The sequence below is a fragment of the Cataglyphis hispanica genome, chromosome 8, assembly GCF_021464435.1.
Source record: "Cataglyphis hispanica isolate Lineage 1 chromosome 8, ULB_Chis1_1.0, whole genome shotgun sequence".
NCBI lineage: Eukaryota > Metazoa > Arthropoda > Insecta > Hymenoptera > Formicidae > Cataglyphis > Cataglyphis hispanica.
In genome coordinates this window covers 6,237,107-6,252,461 of record NC_065961.1, presented here as the reverse complement: position 1 = coordinate 6,252,461, position 15,355 = coordinate 6,237,107, and the positions used below count along the sequence as shown (strand labels likewise).

Below are 15,355 nucleotides of genomic sequence, written 5' to 3'. Positions count from 1 at the left end.
AAATTAATCGGAGTTTGATAGAAGTGTTCTTAAAAAAAGTGCATCGTTATCAGTATTATTATTTCGTGTAACAATCGATATTTCTAAATCATTTTAATAGCAACAATGATACAAGCCATGCGAAAAAAAGCTATAGTAAAGAAATTGATAAATAAAAAACTTAATAATAAAAATCGACAAAGAGAGAGAAATAGAGTTATAATACAGATAATAATCTCGTCTAATTCGAAAAATTGCCAGATTTGGTTTACGATAATTATACTCATATTATTTCAATTATATCTTGTAAACAATAGCAGCACTTTTTCATAATCGTTGAAAAGATGCTGCAACGATACATATTCCAGACATATGCGCAACATATATGTAGAAATAGAATCCAGTAGAAGCTGGGCGGAAACTAATACTTTATCCTTGTCGTTTATGTACCATCCTTGTTGTCGGGCTATGGTAAAGGTTTTTCATATCGATCTGGCGTTTTCCCCAATATTCTCGAAACAGTAGAGGGTGAGAATCATGGGGGATGTCGGAACGGACGTCGGGATCGACGTATGGTAACGCTGAGTTATTCAATAGGACGTAGCTCGTTTCGAGACGGTTCCCGCGAGACTCGTATCGTTTCATCTCGATCCCGTGGGCACGAACCACTATATGCCATTGTGACCCTAGAACGTATTTTGCGAATTTCATGCGTATGTACGTACTTGACGAAAGACCGACCGATCCCCGTCGTTACTTTTTCAAGAAGAATAATAGAGCGCGTATTTTCTCATCTGTATAAAAATCTTTGTCCAAAAAAAACGAACAAATTAAAAAAAAATATATCTAAATCATAAAACTCTTAAATATTATGTTTAATTAGATTTATTTTGTTATGGAGAATATTACATACAAAATTTTTCGCAAAATAATTGAAAATTTTAAATTGTAAAAATATGAAAATATTTTTCTTAAGAACAAAAAGATATGAAATATTTTTTTAAAATAATAACATTTTGTATATAAGTGTGTTTTAAAAGAGATATATTGATATAAAAGTAGAATACTGTAGGATTAAATTGGAAAAATTATTGTTTTTTATTACGGTAAAATAAAAGTGATACTTCAATATTCTTCGACGATAAATATTTTTAAATCGATAAAATTGATTTGTTTATTTCAAAATAATTTGATGACATGTCCCATCTATTATACATAGTATGCGATAAATAGTTAATTTATTACCTCAATTTTGACGAAAGCCTTCTATATCAATACGAAGCATCGCTCAACGCAAATGGCTTAGAAAGCCAGTCAATCAATCATTCGAGTTCTCGCATTACACTGCAAAAGCAAAATTCCTTCGCCAACCGCTTAACTCTCGGCTGTAACCCCAACGAGGAATGAGGAAATTTACGCCACCACGGCAATCACTCAATGTACAACAGTTTGACATTTCTAGTTTTACAGTTAAGCTCTTCTCTCTTCTCTGTTGCATATATTTCACATTTCGCATGAAATTCTTTAAAACTCGAATAGGAAATATTAATATTAGTGACAGCATCACTTCAAGAATAAAAATCTCTTACTATGCAAAATCGGTTAGCGTGGAAGGACTTTTTTGACTGTATCTCGTTCCACTTCCGAAAGCGAACAAGCGAACAAACATTCCACACGAATGCCGATGTTGAATTTTCGTCGGCCACGGAATCCCTCTTTCTTCTCAGTGACCATTTCTTTTGAAAGATAACGACTTTGTCGAAGGAACAACAAAAGAGGAAAGCAGCCGATGCAAAATCCACTATTCTTAAATCGAAATTTTGATCGCACACAATGAATAAGAATATAAGAGATCGCTCGATAAAATTCTTTCATTATTCTTCGTATGTAACTATTATCGAAAATAACTAGTAGATAATTTATTTTTTCTTTTTTGATATAACAATGCAAGAAAAAATTCTGAAAAAACTTTTTTATTATTTTTCATTCTCCTTATTCTTGTTTTATAAGGAACTTCCCACATAATATAATTCTCTTCATTTTAAGCCGCAATTTCCGCAAATTACTAATATTCTTCATTTTTCACATTAAATGTGAATTATGTGAATCTTTGAAATAAATTTACAGATCTCATTTACAAATATCTCTCTCTCTCTCTCTCTCCCTCTCTCTTGCTCTTCCCCATTTTTTCTTGTTAAGATAAAAGCTTGTAAACAATTAGACTTTACTATCCTGGATACTTAAAAACATCTGTTAAGTTGAAATTAAGCTCAAGAAATATCTTTAAGAAGATATTAGTAACAAGTATTCTCCAGTAATAATTACAAAAGATATAATGATGAGATTGAAAAGTTACGAACAATAAATGTATTATTATCACTTCTCTTAATCGGATAATCAGCTTGAAAATGTTTTCAAGCTGGCAACAATTAATAGCGCTTAAACTTTTACGCCACTGTTTCCACGGAAACATCTGTGACGTAATTAGTCTGAACGATACCGCGATAACTTTTGCAGCTTTTGATAGCGAGTAAATGGCAGACGATGTTCTCGAAAGTTACCTATAATTGCATCGATATTTCTCGGGTTGACAGATTTAAAGATCGCTAGTGAAAAGTAAAACACTGGTACTTTTTTATTTTTTTTTTCCCCTGGTTTATTTATTTATTTTTTTCATTGCAATCAGTTAAATGTTTCAACTCATCATGGTCAAGCCAATTGCATGGTATTGTGGAAAACATTTTTGTTGAAAATACATAACAGTTCTTCGCGCTATCGTATTTTTTATCGATTTGTCTATCAACTTTTATCACGTGTTCTTATCTGACATGCCATTAGAAAAATTAAAAAAACATTATTGCTATTTAAAATTATTCGAAAAAACATTAATAGCAAATTCGATTCGATGCAACACTAGGCGCACATTAAAAACTGTCGTATACAAATTTGCAATAGCATAAGTAACTAAAACAGTAAGATAAATAATTAATATTATGAATTATTATTATCGTTATTTTTTTTGTATACCAATAATAATTTTTCGTATAATATTAATTATCTTATATACTGTTTTAATTACATATGCTATTAATTATGTATGCTATACTGTGTAGCTAAATTCGCTATAAGTAATGCGATTAAAAAAAAAATAATTTTGGTTAAATTAAATGTATTATTGAATATACATCATCGCGAATATTATACACTAAATCCGATTGTCACTTTTTGCACGATTATATAATGCATTTCTCGGAGAATAACAGTGGAGAATATATGGTGAACGCCGCAAATAGCATGAGATGTTCCTCGTTTAAGCATTATCAATAATTTGATCACACGCGCGATATTTTGACCAAACATATAACAAGATAAAGAAGATTCCGGTCGTTTATCAGCGCAAGAATATCATTCGCGGGCAATTCGCACGGACTTGGCTATCGTCGCACGAGCCATTTGATAATTTTCCACCTCGTTAGTTAACGTAACCGGTTAGTTACCGTTCTCCACTTGCTCGGACGTGAAATACGATTCGCGCGCGCGGCAGTAGTCGCTGTCAGCCTTGTCGTATGCATTAATGAATTTAAGCGGTCAACAGAGTGCATCGCATATGTTTTAATAATTCTGAAGGTTTTTAAACTCGACTCTCCTAAAGAGAAAGCGCGGATTCGCTAATTAGCAATTTCAGTAATGGCAACGCAGTTCAAAGTTTAGCGTAAAAAAAAGCAAGTTGTCAGCCAGTCTGATGCCCGATGACGCTTCTTTTATATCGCAAATAATCCGATTTTTTACTGTAATTTTGTAAAATAAAACATTTTCTTTAATATTTAATGTATAAATTGATACGATAAATTAATCAATTACTTATTTATTAAGAGGAATACATTTTTGAGATGTTTTATCTTATATCTTAATATTCATTATGACAGAAGTTTATTTCAATATGTGAATAAATTGCAAATTTTAATTTATTAATGTTGACGAATTTAACTAATTATTTTATTTTAAAAAAACAAAAATGAAATATAGAAATTTCCTGTAAAAATTTAATATTTGAGAAAAATTATTTTTCTTCGAGAAAATTTATTGTTGCGTGTGTCGACGAAGAGTTTCAATGTACATCGCATGCCTGGACTCACTGTCAGTCTTCCAGGTTCGCGTTTTGAATCCTGATAAGATCAAATTGTGTCTCCCTTCCATATATACTAACCGTCGTCCCGCAAATAAATGTTATCTGCGGCTGTAAAATTTAGTTGAGTGGAATATAAAGCATAAAACGAAGTTGCGATAAGCCAATATCTCTCCTCACGACCCGTTACATTTACGAGTGCTTTACGAAGTTATCCGCTCCGGCATTTCTTTCGCGAGAACGCCTAAACAAAATCCGCCGAGACGCGTGACTGGAATCGTTCGCGATAATATTCGAGAAAAAGTGCGCGACTGCATTGATGTATGCAACTGCATTTCTTCCGAGCGTACTATGTCTGTTCGCAGGTAAAATTTCTTTCACAAGTTAAGCGTCACTTTACCGTTCCAAACGCGAATCATTCTTCCTGATATAATCACATACAAACATTTATTCATAAATTTGCATCATTTGATATGCTATCAGTTTTTCTTATTAGGTATTTTCGAATTTTGTATCTTAAATATTATTGATCGTTTTTTCTTCTCTGGATATTTTTAAATTACTTCTTTATCACAAGGCTTCCTTTATTATAAGATCAACTCCGTAACTACAGGAATTTTCCTAACGAACACTGTTATTTGCTTTTATCAATTATCTCGGTGTGAATAGCTGACTACTATATATCCACTGACTAATTATCAAGTTTACTAAAGCAAAGTCATTGCCCTCAGTATGCTTATAATCCTCAAAGTGCTGATTACTACGATCCACTTCGTATAATACAAAGTTAGCCGTGGATGCAAAATTAGGTCCATTATATCACCCTTGTAAGAAGTGATGTATAAAACAAGACTACAAGTATGTAAATTTGCTAAAGATTACGAAATTATCTCCATAATATAAAATAAACCCGATATTCAATCTCATACTTGATTATCTATTACTATAATTAAAATTACTCAATTATATTATTTAAAATTATTTTAAAATTAATTTATTTAGAAATTAAGCTTTGCAAATGTATAATAAATATATAAAAATTATCTTTATAATTAATTCAAATAATCTTAATTGTTAAAATAATCTTAATACTGAAACACATATATTGAAAAAACGCGATCAATGATATACTCAACTCGACAGACGAAACGTCGTGGAGATACCCGTCGTAGGTGATATCGACAAACTATCGTATATCGCTTTACATTGCATAGTGCATTGGCGATACAATATTATATCGGCATCGCGTAAAGACCAGACTGAAAGTGCGATCGACCAGCTGCGTGCAATAAAACTTATCACCGTGGAATTGTAGTTTGGATTTAAGCGATTACTTGGCAAATAAAGTCAGAAAAGCTCCAACGGGGTGTGCGTATTCGTGTATGTGTGCACGCACACGCTACGCCTTGGAGAGAGATTCTTATTCATCCCTGATCCTGGTATCCGTTACTTTATTACTTTCATCTAGGTGTGCAGTGGCCCTGCTTTTAAACTCCATTAAATTCTACCATTCCGGGATAATAGCGTTTCGTTTTGAGAAAAATATTTACGCCGATACTTTACCGGACTAATACAAAACGCGCTGGTTTCATTCGTGAATCGATACTTGCATTCATTGTGAAGATAACGAAACGATATTACGAGCCGCTTAATGTTTAATCGTCGCCAAGGCGTTGGACATTTATTTTCATTATATTTTCCCGTAAATATATTTTACGCATATATCTGTGAAAAATTTATTCACTCTTTTGGTGAGATATAAGTATACCCGCAAACTTCGCATACGCTTCATTCAGAGACGATCCGCCCAGTCCCAATTTACAGTCACAACATGATTTACTGCTTTTATATTCAATTCGAACTTTAGCGATTTATTTTTTGCAATATATAATCGATAAAACATTAATGAAAACACAAAATGGGCGACTCTAAGGAAGACTATTGACCAAGCAAACCTATATTTAACAAATTTTTATATTTTACAATTTACAAAGTTTATTTCCTAATTATAATAACATGAATATTTAAATATTGACAGCTTTTTACCTTATTTATTTCCTGTGTTATTAACGGCATGGTAAAGAAATAAATTTTTATTAAATCTAAATAAGTAAGATTTTTTGATACTTACCATGTAGTGAAAACATATAAATAATAATTATTAATAAAAGCATTTAAATGAAAAAATAGAGATATTACAAAATTATACATTTTATTATGCATGAAAAGATATTTACTGCAAAATTTTAAATAATATTAAAATATACGTCTGGAAAGATATATGAGCGACAACAGATTCTGAGAGATCGTATTCTGCCGCGCATTTTAACATGCAAGAAATAGCCCTACTTTTGTTATAGCAAAGAGAAAGTTGGAAAGCTCCAGCAATTTATTTGAAGCATTCTGGAGATTGGTCGATTGATTTCCAGCGAGTGATTTACATCTGAGAGGAACTTACCTCGGCTGCGAATGAAAAAGTCTGAACCTTTCAATTCACCGAGTCGAGAAATCTTTCGAAAGGCAATCAGCGCCGCACAAACATTATCGCGCAGCTCAAGCTACAGGGCTCAAAGCGTTGGCGCAAGAGGAGATATTCTGGATGAATGAGACGCTCGACCGAACCCCGCGGAAATTACTTTACTGTCTACGGAAAAAAAGAGGAAAAGGCGAAGATTGCAGCAGAAGATGCCGCAATAAAATATTCGAAAATATAGCGAGTTAAATTAAATCTGATGTTATTGAAAGAAACGGATATCAAAGTTGTAAAAATGTGAAATGCGTAAACTATTTGCTATATTTAGAAAATAGAATTTATTATTATTCAATGAAAAAAATATCCTGCAAATATCGTAGCGGGTTATTGTAGAGAAATATGAAGATATTGTAGATTTGACAAGCGAACAAGGAGATAATTTCCCGATAGATTTTACCTAAAGACGTTCTATAACGCGGCTTATCCAACTAGTCGAAGACATGTCTACCTATGTAATTAACAGTTTGACACAATCTCACGCATATCGATCGGCATAAATCAGAGCGACTGAGAGAATCTCACTGTCAAGAATACGTCTGATAATTAGGAGAGTATATATATTTAGGTAAGTGACTATTCATCGTTAGCTACTTTCGAAGTGAAGTACTGTCAAGCTCGTCGTAGAAATAATATGTTAATACGCAGACGTTTAAAAACTGAATCCCATTTGTTTGCAAAAACATCGATAGAAGAAGTGAGTCACGATTATTTTAATGCTGAGAGAGAGAGAGAGAGAGAGAGAGAGAGAGAGAGAGAGAAGCAAGTCTGTAGATAGATATATTAGTTCTTGGCTAACTCTTGGAATTGCAGATTTTTCTACTCTTCGATCATAAATTTCTTTTATGTAAAAATAAAAAACTGTGGAACACATTTAATATCTTTATCTAAAAGGTAAAAAGAAATAAGTCCAAAAGCTGTCAATTTTAAAATATTTATATCACTGTATATATGTGTATATATAATTAGAAAAGTTTTTTAAATTATAGAATATAAAAATTCAGTAAAATAAAAGTTTGATTAGATAATTAAGTTCGATAAATTTATGCATCAAGATATGAATATATTAATATTTTCAAAATATCCCGCACACAGAGATAAAATTCGTTAATAGAATAATTTAATCGAATATATTATTAATGTAATATTTCATGTCGATAAAACAATAATCCTAACGTGCAATGGACCCGCGATCATACGTAGCGGCTTGCCGATGGCAACATGAATGTAACACGTCGAGTTGATAAAGTTGTTATTTCTACCTAGTATAACCAGTTTGTTGGGCGTTGTGATTCTGGTGTAACCAACTATCGCACCGCAATTATACGAATCAATAATTTCAACGTGAGCGACCGCATGAACCGTATAACTTTGACATCCTACCGGAAATTGTATAGCAAGTCTGTAACTGAAGTAATGCTAAACTGTCCGTATGGACTCTCCTCTTCTTTCGCTATACAATTAAATTGAAAAAGTTTCCGATAAATTTAATCGTGATATGACGATTACTTTTAATTTCTAACATTAAAAGTGATGGATAAAAAAGAAAATTACTATAAATTGTTACTAATAATTGATTCTGTATTTATTTCTATTTTCGAGATATTTCAATTTCGTATTAGATTTTCAATATATTTTGGCTACTTTTTTTTCCATTCTTTAAGAATTAAAAATGAAAAATCTCAAAATTTGATATAGGTGACATGACTAAATTTTTTAATTGAGACGTTAATAGAAAATTGATATTTAGTTCCTTTTATTTAAATTTAATCACACAAAAAATGCATTTATTGCGTCATCTATAGAGTATTCAAGTGTGCTTTTCAAAAATATCTGTTTTCACTATTGCTACTGTGTTGAAACTTTGCAGAATAACGGTATACAGGCATGAGTAATGCAATATCGCTGTGGCAACGTTCGCTTTTATTAAACATGACGCGTATTAAATAAAAATCCGATAAAATTTCACAAAAATTCTGGTCACAAGATCGAATATCATGCACTATAGTAATTTATATTTAAAATTTGTGCAAAAGTACTTTATACAAAGAGCTGCAAACATGCTACAAACTTTGATAATCATTTATGTATATTTATAAGTTATTAATGTATATCGGAATATAATTGCGCTTCAATATTAAGCTTGCTTCATAGCGCGTTGAGTAATTTTCTATTTCTAAATTTTTATAATATACATCTAAATTATACATACAATACTTCACGTATTATAGTATATCTTCGTAACGAATTTTCAATAACATGATAAGCCTTGGCAATGTCACAGATATAATAAATATTATACATCTACGGATGACGTATGGCGCGCTGTTGTTTACATATCACGATCTTGTTATCATTTGTATGGTGACACTCGAGCAGTGAAGTAGTGATGTGAAACGCTTCGTACATTGTCGAATTCTTTTCTAAACGCGATCGCAATCATTTTATATAGATATATATTATATATATGTATATATACATAACAATGCTAGATATATTACATTAAAGCATTAAAAAGATACAATAAATTAATGTATTGCAGAAATAATTACTGCTCTAATATTGTAATAACACACGATAATTTATAATTCTTATTACATATTTCGGTTTTTCGAAGGATCAAATTGCGTAATATATCTATTTTGTTATAAATTTAGTTTTGTTATAAAGCGTCAAATCTTTGTAGATCGAAGTTAAAAGTTCTAGATTTGTTATTTAATTTTTTTAAACCGTAATTGGTTTTTCATTTTTAAACAAAAGAGTAGGAGTAAATCACCAGATCGAGATTTTTGGAGGTAAGTGTTTACAATATTATTAAAAATTTGCAATTTAGATATAACTGATTTATATTAATATATTGAATGATTAATTGTTATTAAAAAATTGGATCGATGATGGGTCCATGCATGGCAGATAATAGATGGATAACATAATGTAAGCGTATATAGTTATTTGAATATAGTTTTTGTTGTACAAAAATTATCTAATATTTAAATATCAGAAATAGATATTTCTGTTTATATCAGAGAGTTGTTTATTCGTAGCATTAAATGTTACAAAAGTCATATAATCTAACGAGGAAATATTACGAGAAGATAAATATTAATTAGTAACACGCTCCATGATGTTTGTTTTGCGCCTTTTCGTGGCGCGTTTAACAACCGGACGTCTCAAAGGAAAATAATAACAACGTGAAAATCGAAACGGAAGTTTCTATGGAACACCTCACACAAATTAAATTTTGGATCATTCTCGTTCGTGATTTTTTAAGATTTTCGTGCAACCGACTAACAAGCGTATTACGCTTCTGAATGAAATTTTTAATAACTATATACATTGAACAACAGAAAATATTTTGAACGTCTGATGCCACAGCACGGGTTTAAAATATTATATATAAATCAAGACGAATATTTGTATGTGTGTGTATAAATTATAAAATTATGTAGAAATATTATTTAACTTACCGATAAAATTATGTATGCGATAAAATTATACTCGCCTAACTTATTATACGATCTCATTATATTTAGGCTCAATTATTAATTCTCAACGCATCATTTACCGAGCAATTGAACCAATTCAGTCTTCCACGTAATTACGTTAATTCGCAATTCATAAAAGACTCTGAATTAGTTAGATCTACTATTCTCTTTTCTATATTTTTGCTGTCGGAATTAGAGAATTAGTATATTATTGACTTAACTGTATGTTTTTATAATGAGAAGAAATAAGCTTTAAATATATTAATTATGGATTTTCTGTAAAATTTCCTAACAATTATTATTATTATTAACAATGTTTCGCGAATTGTTTTGCTCATTTTTACAAATGCAATTTTTAAAAGGGAAAGGCTAATGATTGTTGCAGAATACATTTGAAAAATATAAAATTTAGAGATATAAATACGCGACGATACCGAGCAGTTAACAACTTGTTCTAATTGACACAAATTTCATGACTTCAAATTGAAGTTTCAAACAAGCGAATTGTACTAACACTTACCTATTTACTCTGAAATTCGGAAATCTACAATTACAAACTTCTGAAATCCTTCGTTGAATTTCAGCGACATTCTTAGCATTCAATAAAGTTAGAAGACATTCATTCATTCATTCAACATTAATAATACTTATCTTTTTTTCATCATCATTTTAACAAAATTTTAATTCTTTTCATCTTCAATAATATAAAAATATTTGTTAACCGTCTATCTTGGGTTTTTTTTATACCTTTATATAAAAAAGGAATAAATCAATAGATTAATCGCTAACCGTCCACTTTTGCCGAGCATTCCATCCATATAGAAGAAAATTTTCAAAATTATATACGTACGCGTACATACATTTATGTGTTCGTAGAAATATTATATTATCACGCTCTATATTGAGAATACAATTTGCATACATTTTATTAATAATATTACTTGGACAATTCAGTAATATATGCTATATATATATGTATTTGGCTTTATATTTGGGTACAATTTTCAAATTGCACAAAAAATTGCCTGAAATTAGAAACATTCATATACATTCGCCAACTTGTCGAGATAATTATCTCCCTATTTCTCATAGATTATTGTTCTCTTGTATATGAAAGAGGATTACCTCTCAATAGCTCGATGACAGAATCAGCACGAGGTTCGGTCCTTATCTGTCTCTTGTAATTGAAGCTATAATGTAGGTCAGAGACTCTAATAATATTAGCTACGTACATACATAAGCAACACAAATACACACATCGCGCACATAAATGCGTGGAGTATGTGCAGTATGTAAAACGTGACAATACGTGAGATTTCTATGCGCGCATAAATGAATATATGTACGTGCACTCTTTTGTGTACAGGTGGTAAGGGACATATATACATATCCATACACATGCAAAATTTTATAAAAGCATGCCCTCAAGGGTTCATTGCGAGTGTACTGGCATAACCAATTCTCTTGCATTCTTTGCAATTCTCGTCACGCTTGTCGCCGAGCATTTTCATGTTGCGCCGTTAAAAAAAAGAAGAATTATTCAATTTTTTGAACGTCGCACTTTTCTTTCTCGTCCTTGCAAAATGTTAAGTGTGCGCAAGAGGATTATTTAATTTCTCAAACAAAAACGAAAAAGACTTCATTTACGGTGACATTATATATCTTGGTAACTAAGCTTCAAATTAAAACATTCTGTTAAATCCAAGATAATTTAAATTTATTTGATAAACAAAATTATATGTTATCTATTTTCACTTTTAAGTTGTCGAAACTTTTTGCGTCCATGATAAATATATATAACATTTTTATATGACACTTTATTAATCTTAGAAATTACGATGTGTATGTTAATCGTTTTAAAAAAATTTTAATTAAAAAAAAATATGAGCATCTAATATATTATATTATATAAAGTCCAGCATTAATAATAAAACAATGTTTTACATTTTGATGATTACGTATATGCGAAAAGTTTTGACACTTTATTTTCACCCATATCATACTGCAATTGATTAAATATATAATGTTTAAAGAATGATGTTTTGTATCACCAACAAATTGGCAACGAAAAGCACGCTATTAGAGCTAGTGCCTTTAATTAATTGCATACTAGGAGAGATGAAGGCGTACGTATTAATTGGAGAAATACGGCGAGGCAATGAATCGAGACTCTATCGAGCCTAACCTGATGAAACAAGGATAATTATCTGGCTCGATAATGGCAAGCAGAATATACGCCTGCATTCACTGTAACAGTGTCACGTCAAAAGCCTCTGTAATTCGACTTGAATAATGACGCTACATGCCATTGTACGTTGCTTTGTCATATGTAATTGCAACCGCTAATATCGATGATTACAACATCGCGCTTTATAAATTCCTGTATTTAGTAGCAAAAGGACATTACAAGTATAATTATCCTCATATATACAATCTACTTTACTTGCTCGAGAATTTGAATAATCCTTTCCACTTAAATATCGCAAGAGAGAGAAATAAAGATAGATGATATGCTTGAAAAAGATATTCTTATTGATAAAAATAATATAAAATATTAAATAATATGAAATTTGTATGTGTATATATGCGTGTGATATAAAATATTAAATTTTTTTATATGTAAAACGTATTAAACATTAAACTTTAATGTTCAAAGATATTAATAATAAATATTCTTTTTCTATTTAAAGCATTATAATCATATCTATTAATTAAAAATTATATTTCGTAATAAAATATTGCGCCATTACGATCGAAGATTACAAGCACGAAAATATTCAAATGCATTTATGCATTATCAGTTTGATTTAAAAGGATTACCAGTCTATTTCTGTGTTCATGTAACGCGTACGTTTACAAGAAAGAAACGTTTTCTTGCGGAATATCGCAGAAAATGCCCTTAAATGGCGCTATAGAAAACTAATTATTATAATTATATTTTATATATGAGCATCTCTCCCGATTTACAAAATGCAAGTCCAATAAGGTACTATAACGTTAAAAATATTGTGTAGCAAATGGCCAATTTTGTTCTTGTATCATTGGAAATTTCCTATATTAATATACAATGTGTCTCGTCCCCCATATTATGCGCCACGCGTCGATAAATGGACCCCCGCGTTCGAATTTAGGGGTGTCGAATTTAGGGTTTGTCCCGACATTAAATAGGGGTTGAAGCAACGCAACTAGAACTGATCTTTGTAAGCGCGGCCAATGATCGCGTTGCGGGAATACATATATTCCATTACGAGGGTGACAATACACAACGTAACGAATTGTGAATATTAATCTTGTCGACGGCTCGAATATGGACATATTGCATTTACATGTAAGTGACACGCAAAGTATTGTAAATGCAATAACCGTGCAGTCATTGTGAATATTATTAATTGGATACTCGTGAATATATTCGCTTATATTCGTTTTTTGCTTTGTGAATTTATATGTCTCAATAAAGCTGCAAGCTTGATAGGAAATCCCGTAGTAATAGGACATCCTGTATACATAGTTTGAGGCGCAAATAACTCGCGGCAACGTTTATAGACTAAGTCTGTACCTGCCAGTTACAATTTCAGGAAATGTTCGGCAACCAATCACGCTTTATGCCCTTCGGTCTACCCGTATAACGTTAGTACTTACCTCTCGTTTACAAGAAATTTCCTCCGAAATTTCCTCCGTAGTACCTTTCTCCAAGGCATGTCGTGATTCGTACTCTGCGACGGAGTTGAATTAGTGCCACTTATATACACGTCTAATTAATGAAAATTAAACACGCCTGTGGTACATGGTCAGTCACTACAGTACTCGCGTACATCATAAATAATCGTGATTATATCTCAAAAGATCTATATCAGATAATTTCGTATGAATCGCAAAAAATATATACGACAAGCTAATATCCATTATATAAAATGTATTTGATGAATATATTTAGTTTGAAAGAATTATTACAAGTTTTAATTTAAAATAATATAATTGTTCGCAAAATTTATTTAATGACATAAGAAAAAATTGCTTTTAATTTTAATTTTGAAAACTAAATCAATACTATAACGATTAATTTAAAAATAATTAGGATATAAATTGTATTTAGGAATATAAATAAATCTATAAAAATTAAAAAAATGTTATAAGGGCATGCTAAAAATGTGAGAATGAATAATCGAGGAAATTAAATCTGAGATTAGAATTGAAACTTGCACTATATATGTTTAGTGGCACGCGACATCAATTCCTGATCTTGGTCATCCCCGGCAGAATCGAATTATCGTTTAGTCGTAATCGAAACACAGAAATGGGGGAAGTAGAGAAGGGTGTCCATGGCGATAATTAATTCCGTGTCGTTGACATATGGTACTCGCGAGGGCAGTATTTCAAATTACCATACCGTGCGAGCTATATCGTTCGGAACGGCGTATGGCTGTGACCTGTCGCTGCCAGACAAGGCGTTTAATTGACTGAGTTAATCCGGACTAAACAGTAATTAAAACTGCAGACCCCATCTTCACCGTCCTCGTTACTGCGCGATTAGCGTCGCTCCTTGTCTTCATAACGGCTAATGAAGAATGTTTCTCTATTCTTAATCATGAATAATAGGCTGGAGATAATCTCTTTATCATAGAAATTATTTTCCCAAGATATTATTTTTCAAAGGCCGCTTCAAATGATCTATAATTCAAGATAGTATTCTATTTATATTTTATGTATTGCATATTCTCCCTCCTATCTCTTATTGTATATACATTCTAATATGTATTTCATATATATTTATTTTGTCTTTTGTGTATGTATATATATATATATATATATGTATATATATATATATATATATGTATATATATTATCTGATATATAGAATTATAAATAAAATTCAGTTTCAATTTTTATCGCGAATTATAGATCGTCCAAAATGAATTTAAAGACTATTTTTGACAGATATTTATTTCGATATATCATACAAATGACGTAACAATGGAATTGAGACGTATACCGTGTGTGTATGTATGTGTGTGTGTGAGTGTATATATATGTATATATGAACTAGCAATACATTTGATCAATTACAAATGTAACTATCTTTATAATAACAAACTTAATAATGAATATAATGAAAAATATAATATTTAATAATTATTCTATTTGTTTTTACAAGGTTATATCAAAATATTTTTGCGTTGAATATGTTTAATTCATCGTATTGGATAGTAATTTTGTAACTCGTTCTTAATAATAAAT

The 15,355-nt window shown here is 30.9% G+C and overlaps 2 protein-coding genes across 7 annotated transcripts in view; both read left to right on the top strand.

The window, feature by feature from the left end:
• The window catches only part of LOC126851536 (furin-like protease 1), a 205,492-nt gene extending 202,904 nt beyond the window's left edge, over positions 1-2,588 (top strand). The window contains exon 13 of the transcript XR_007687693.1: positions 2,574-2,588. The gene's annotated coding sequence lies outside the window, so the exon portion shown is untranslated. The remainder of the gene's footprint in view (positions 1-2,573) is intronic.
• A 6,422-nt stretch (positions 2,589-9,010) lies between these two features.
• Positions 9,011-15,355, top strand: part of LOC126851567 (lachesin-like) — a 132,661-nt gene continuing 126,316 nt past the window's right edge. For 4 of the 6 annotated variants that reach the window (XR_007687704.1, XR_007687701.1, XR_007687702.1 and 1 more), the window contains exon 1: positions 9,112-9,430. The gene's annotated coding sequence lies outside the window, so the exon portion shown is untranslated. Of the gene's footprint in view, positions 9,046-9,111; positions 9,431-15,355 lie in introns of those variants that run through there. The other 2 variants (XM_050595664.1, XM_050595665.1) reach the window with 2 other exon arrangements.